This window comes from Macaca mulatta, chromosome 1, assembly GCF_049350105.2.
Source record: "Macaca mulatta isolate MMU2019108-1 chromosome 1, T2T-MMU8v2.0, whole genome shotgun sequence".
In the NCBI taxonomy this organism is placed as follows: Eukaryota; Metazoa; Chordata; class Mammalia; order Primates; family Cercopithecidae; genus Macaca; species Macaca mulatta.
The window spans coordinates 31,510,027-31,516,930 of NC_133406.1; the positions used below are offsets into that span (position 1 = coordinate 31,510,027).

A 6,904-nucleotide genomic window follows, 5' to 3' on the forward strand; every position below is an offset into this window, starting at 1 on the left:
TAAAGTTAATTATCTTAGGGATATAGGGCAACATTACTTCAGATTGGTAAACATCACACTTCAAAAATAGAAGGAATCTACCTTAAGAAACACTGTACTAAGAAAAACTCCTTTGTATAAATGCCTGACAAAACTAATATTTTATCATAACCTCTAAATCCAGCCTAGATTCCAGGATTACACAAAAGAAAAAATCTTGGAGAAGGTTCTGGGAAAAGGCTGACTGAAATCTGTGACTGTTCTGATACAGGCCAATCTGAGAATTTTAATCCCTCTGAACCCAATCCTGAAGAATACCTGAACCCTGAGCACAGACAGGGCCAAAGCTAAACCAGGTCAGAATACCCTGCCAAGGAACATCCTGATCCGAGGTGTTCACCAAACAGGGATCATTTATCAGTTTATTCCTCACTTTGTTGGATGCTGACCACTTTCAAGATATATACAAGAGTGGACTGATTAGACCCATCAAAATCCATTTCAAGTCCTAAGATCTGGAGATGAAAAATACTGCAGAATTCTAAATTATCCATGGCTTAAAGAAAAAAAATGTATAAATTAAGAACTTCAAATATTATTAGCTGACCCAACTTTAACATCACTGAATATCTTTAGTTATTTTTAAGAATTTATAAAGTATTTAAAAGGCACAATTTAGTAATTGCCTATATAACAAATTAACCATGAAAACAATTATAGCAGTATGATAAATCTGTCCTATGTAAACAGTATGAGTTTTTATATTTTATAGCATTCAGATATGCTAAAAACAAAAAGTTAAGTGTTTCTTTTGTGATTCACATGAACAAATACTTTCTTGTTCTTACAAGTAGATATCTGACAGGATACAAATAATGATAATAGGGTAAGTTCACAGGCAAAAAAAGGAATCTGTTGACACAGAAGATGCTGCAAAGTTTAACTGTGACACATGTGGTAGTGGCAAAGAATCTAATTTGTGTAACAAGACCTGGGTCTGAGTAAGCTCTTTTACCTATTAATTATGTGATCTTTTTGCGCATTATGTAGCTACTCCTAGCTTCAGATTCTTCATATGAAAAAATGAGGACAACAGAACTAATACTGCAGCATAATGAGGAAGATTAAATATTTTTATTCATTCAACAAATATGTTCTGAAAAACTAAATTTGTATTATTGTGTACAAAATTACCCTTTTTAATTTCTTCAAATAAATCAAGCATGTATTAATTTTTAATATTACTAAGAAAATATAAATCTAATTCTTAAGCTCTGGTCCCAAAACTTCTTAGAAGTAAATTTTTATTACTTGAGAAAATCTGAACTTAAGTAATAAGTATTGACACTGAAGACGGGACAATTGAGGGATCACATCTTAAAACTGTTTTGACATAAAATGAATAAAAACAATTCCCTAAATTTTTTCCTATTAAACAAATAAGGACCCAGACTAAGCCCATAAATTGCTGGGTCAATAACCAATCTCAAATACAAAACCTTACCACTTAAAAATACTTATTTTCAGGAAAATGATAATAAATATGAGGTAAATCTGCCCTTGACATAACACGGTGAGATTTTTTTTCATAACACAGTACATGAACCACTTAAAACTTACAAGCTATCAATTACTACAATTGTTCTAATAGGTTTAGGGCCAAACATAAATTTAACTATCATTATAACATGGACTTGGAATCTGTGCTGACCTAACAAAATTTAGCACAGAAAAAAAAAATCACAGATCTGAGCATCTGAAAAACGGTGTCTTTTCTGAAATGTTTGCAAAAAAGTCACAACATCAGGAGCCACAGAAAGTTGTTCTTTCTCCGTCACTCAAAAAATCAAAACATCTCCAACATTATTTATGCTAGGCATAAAATGAAAGTCAGTATTGATATTCACTCACTATACTTCAAATCCTAACCAAGATAATTCAACCTCTATGTTTATTCAATTGCTAGTCTATTCAGTATCAATTGTTGTGGAAGAACTAAGAGGTAGACTAGTGCTGCTTACTAGACTTCATGTAACCTGAAAATGTTTTTAATTATAACAGACTTAGACCAATTCTACTTAGAAATGTACCCTTAAAAGAGGTGAAAGACATTAACTGGCATCTTTTCAGCACAGGTCAGTCTTCCTTAAGAACACAACCTATAACCCTTAGGCCTTACAGTTGAATGTTAACAAGTGAAAAGCAATTTCCTTGGATGTATCCAAGCAATTTTAATATAAATTTCTGCATACCTAGGTAGAAAGTACTTTAGAAATAACTTAAATCTACCTTTTCCCTCACTTGTAAGAAAATGTGGTAGAAGCCTTGAAAAATTAAGTTTAAGGCTCAGGCCTGTAATCCCAGCAATTTAGGAGGCTGAGGCGGGCAGATGACTTGAGGTCAGGAGTTCCAGACCAGCCCGGCCAACATGGTGAAAACCCCGTCTCTACTAAAAATACAAAAATCAGCCAGGCGTGGTGGCGGGCGCCTGTAATCCCACCTACTCCGGAGGGTGAGGCAGGGGAATCGCTTGAATCCGGGAGATGGAGGCTGCAGTGAGCCGAGATTGCGCCACACACTCCAGCCTGGGTGACAAGGCAAGACTCCGTCTCAAAAACAAAACAAAACAAAACAAGAACAAACAAAAATGAAATCAAATTTCTAACTCAGAGAAAAGACTGGTCTTGAACAATTTAGGGACAAATTACTGAAACAGGAGACAAGGCACAAGAAGCTCTATGGCTGGAGATGAACCACCTCTGTGTCTCCTTTAGAAGTGCTTCCTGAGGTCCACTTTACGCTAGTTAATGTTGCTTCTTATACTGCATGTTAGTAATTTAAAACGCCTAGCTGGAATAAAAGTTCTCTTTAAACATTACAATTTGTCTCCGCGTTGAAAGTTAAGTGTTTGTCTCCAGTTTCATGGGCTATTCTGATATGTCAAGAGTAGTATTATTACTGTTCCAAAAGAGCTCTTGTTTCAATTCACTTTCAACTGGGGCGCGGGCATAACTGATGTTTACAGAACTGATGCTTAGAGATGTTTAGAGAGGCGCATCCCTTACCATTCCATCCTTTATCGATAACCATATTTTGTATGTTTTTGTTGCATTTCAGTTTTTTTTTTTTTAAGACACCTGCACACACACAATTTTCCCACCGCCAGGAGGGAGAAGACCACAGGCTAGGTCTCCAGGGGCTTCAGGGAAACAGACACCGTGAACCCCGCTTGGCCAAAGAGGGGGAGCGCTTCAGGGGCTGGGGGAGGGAGCAGCCCTAAGGTGCTGGGAGTCAGAGGCGGCGCCTGTTTACAGACGCCTTCGCCCTCCCCCACCCCCACAGAGGAGGGGTCCAAAAAGCAGTTCCCGTGCGCACTCCCCGACTGGCCCAGGCCCTGGCAGCACCAGAGGAGCCAGGCAGCCCTTTCGCCCCCTCCCTCTAGTCCAAGCCTCCCTTCGCCCTCCTCTCGGCCTACCTACCCCTACAGGCCCTCCAGGCGGCATGCAGAGGCCTGAGGCCTAAAGGACGCCGGCCACTGACAAGCCCCAGAGCAGCCGGCGGGGGCCCTGAGGAGCCTGGGGCCGGCCGGGCGGCCGCTGCGGCGGGGAGCAGAGGGCGGGCGAGGACAAATCCTTCCCGACCACAGCTGCCTATTGTTCCCGACGGAGGCCCCGGCCGCGGCAGCCCCGCTCCCCAAGTCGCCGCCCGCCGCTCGCTCACCGCGCTGGTCCGAGCAGCAGCTCCTCTCAGCTCCGAGTCCCCGCGGCCGTCGCCACCGCCGCGGCAGCCGCCGCCGCCGCCGCTGCCACCGTTGACTCTGATTCTGTCCCAGGCCGCCGGGCCACGGCTGCCGCCGCCACCGCCAGCACCGCCTCCGGCCTCCCACCTGCTGCTGCTGAGGCTGCTCCTGCAGCAGGGGCCATCTTGTTGGTCTGCCTCCTCTTCCTCCTCCTCGTCCTCCGCCGCCCAGTCGCTCGTTGTCCTCGTCCCCTTCCTCTTCCTCAGGCTCCGGCCCGCCCCGGAGACTGGGGCGGAGACGAGGGCGAGGATCCTCCCTCAGAAGGCGGGGCGGGCGGAGGGGCGGGGCGGGCGCGGGAGCAAAGCTCTGAGTCACCGGCCACCAACGCCCGGGAGGGAGGCCGGCGACGCTCTCCGCCGCGACCCAAAGTCTCACACTCCCTGAGCCGAGGAACCGGTCCCTCCGTCCGGCCTGCCCTCCCGCACCGGCGCCTTTGGGCTCAGCGGGCCAGTGGCCAGATGGCGAGAGTAAATTGGAGGAATTTCTGTCGTTTCCATCGAACCCCGCAATACGTCTACTCTTTTGGCTTTCTCAGCCGTTGTCCCCCAACTCTGGTTTCTTTTTCACGTCTTGTCCCCCACCCCATTTGTCTTCTTCCATATTATCTAGGTTCTGGATCTCATCAGCTTTGTCCTCGTCACCCCTCTTGGAGTTCAGCCTCCTAAGGCTGTGAAACAGCCCAAAGGCCCGGACACGCTACTCCAAAACGTCTCTCCTGGGCTGTGTGAACAATAAGAGCTATTTGGGGACGACAGGAAAAGATGTGGCTCGTCGAAGAGCTCCTGAAATCTAACCTTGCTACTCTTTAAAAGTTTCTTGTCCCTTGTGGAAAAGGTGCCGTTTTGGTTTTGGGGAATGAGAGGTCCCTTCAGACAATTCATTTTAGCCAAACCCTCTTTAGCTTTTGAGAGGGGGAAGAAATGGGATTATCGTAACACCATACAGTACTGATTTCAAAATAAATCATCTAGAAGAGAAGAGAGAGAGAGAGAGTCCCCAAATAAACAACCATTTAATACTCTCTACTCGGCAGCATCACCTTTTTTGCTTCAGGACTTGACCAAGAGAGCAGAGATTATGTTTTTCTGTCCTTTCTTCACTGTTTACATCACAGTACCCCAAGAGAAGCACTTCTGCCTTTAACTTGATACATTGGAATCGCTATCACAGATAGTATTTTTGTATTATTTTAAAGAAATATCACACACCTTCCTAAACTCTTGGCAGAGAAGAATTCTTTTTAGTTGTTAACACCCTCCTGCTCCTGAAATCTCAGCTTCTGTTTAGAAGACCTATTGATGTCTTTCTATTGATTGGAATTTGCTGCCTTTGAACTGGGTTTAATCTGTAATCGTCTTTTCAGCCTACTAAATAGTAACCCTAGTCCTACAGAGAGTGAATTTCTAGCTACCATAGGGGGATTTAGGTTAGCATGTGCCAATCTAAAGGGATCTCTTAAAGCCTTTCCCTCCTCAAACCAGGCCTCTGTACCCTGCTAGGAAAAACAGATTAATCTGCTCCTCCTGCTTTTCCTCCTCCTCCCTTCTTCTCACTCCTAGGGAACCTTCCACAACAGAAGGTTTTAGCGACTGTTGCTAGGCAAACATGCCAACTTCCTTGTTTAGGTGAAGCAAGTAACTCAACTTCCATTACAAGCAACCTAGATAATGTAATTTCTTCCCCCCCACCCCACCCCCCAGACGGAGTCTTACTTTGTAGCCCAGGCTGGAATGCAGTGGGGTGATCCCGGCTTCTCCTCCCAGGTTCATACCATTCTCCTGCCTCAGCCTCCTGAGTAGCTGGAACTACAGGCGCCCACCACCACGCCCAGCTAATTTTTTGTATTTTTAGTAGACATGGGGTTTCACCGTGTTAGCCAGGATGGTCTCGATCTCCTGACCTCGTGATCCACCCGCCTCGGTCTCCCAAAGTGCTGGGATTACAGGCGTGAGCCACCGTGCCCGGCCAACTTCTTTGAACTATTAATAGTTGTACCTCAGTTGGTAAGGCTCCTTAAAAGGTTCCCTTAAGCAATATGATTTTTAAGTTGTTTATTTTTATCTCGTCAAAGTTTCAATTAAAAATACGTTAAAGGTCAGATACAGTGGCTCACGCCTGTAATCTCAACATTTTAGGAGGCTGAGGGGGGCGGATCACCTGAGGTCAGGAGTTCAAGACCAGCCTGACCAACGTGGAGAAACCCCGTCTCTACTAAAAATACAAACATTAGCCAGGGGTGGTGGCGTGCACCTATAGTCCCAGCTACTCAGGAGGCTGAGAAGGGAGAATCACTTGAACCTGGGAGGCGGAGGTTGTAGTGAGCCGAGTTCGCGCCATTGCGCTCCAGTCGGGCAACGAGAGCTAAAAAAAAAAAAAAAAAGTTAAAAATGGAGACGCTTCCCCAAACCCAAATTCATTTTAGTGATATAAAGACACATTTGACAGAAAAAGAAGAGCAGCTTTGAAGAAAACACGTATGTTCACAATAAAAAATAAAAAAACTAATCTGTGAGAAGTCATATGTTTTGAACTCCCCAGTCAGACTAGAAGTATAAGACACAGAAGATAAGGCCAGGAGCGGTGGCTCACACCTGTAATCCCAGCACTTTGGGAGACAGAGCGGGCAGATCACGAGGTCAGGAGATGAAGACTATCCTGGCCAACGTGGTGAAACCCCATCTCTACTAAAAATACAAAATTTAGCCAGGGGTGGTGGCGCGCGCCTATAGTCCCAGCTACTCCGGAGGCTGAGGCAGGAGAATCACTTGAACCCGGGAGGCGTAGGCTGCAGTGAGCCAAGATCGTACCACTGCTCTCCATCCTGGACGACAGCGAGACTCCATCTTGGCCGGGCATTGTGGCCCACGCCTGTAATCCCAGCACTTTGGGAGGCTGAGGAATGGATAGCCTGAGGTCAGGAGTTGGGAGATCAGCCTGGCCAACATAGTGAAACCACGTTTCTACTAAAAATACAAAAAAATTAGCTGGGCGGGGTGGTGGGCACCTGTAATCCCATCTACTAGGGTGGCTGAGGCAGGAGAATCGTTTGAACCTGGGAGGCGGAGGTTGCAGTGAGCGGAGATTGTGCCATTGCACTCCAGCCTGGGCAATAAGAACGAAACTCTG

At 45.4% G+C, this 6,904-nt stretch overlaps 1 protein-coding gene across 4 annotated transcripts in view; it reads right to left on the bottom strand.

The window, feature by feature from the left end:
* The window catches only part of RC3H1 (ring finger and CCCH-type domains 1), a 91,823-nt gene extending 87,812 nt beyond the window's left edge, over nucleotides 1–4,011 (bottom strand). For all 4 annotated transcript variants that reach the window (XM_028850563.2, XM_028850562.2, XM_028850561.2 and 1 more), the window contains exon 1: nucleotides 3,700–4,011. The gene's annotated coding sequence lies outside the window, so the exon portion shown is untranslated. The remainder of the gene's footprint in view (nucleotides 1–3,699) is intronic.
* Between the last annotated feature and the right edge of the window lie 2,893 nt (nucleotides 4,012–6,904).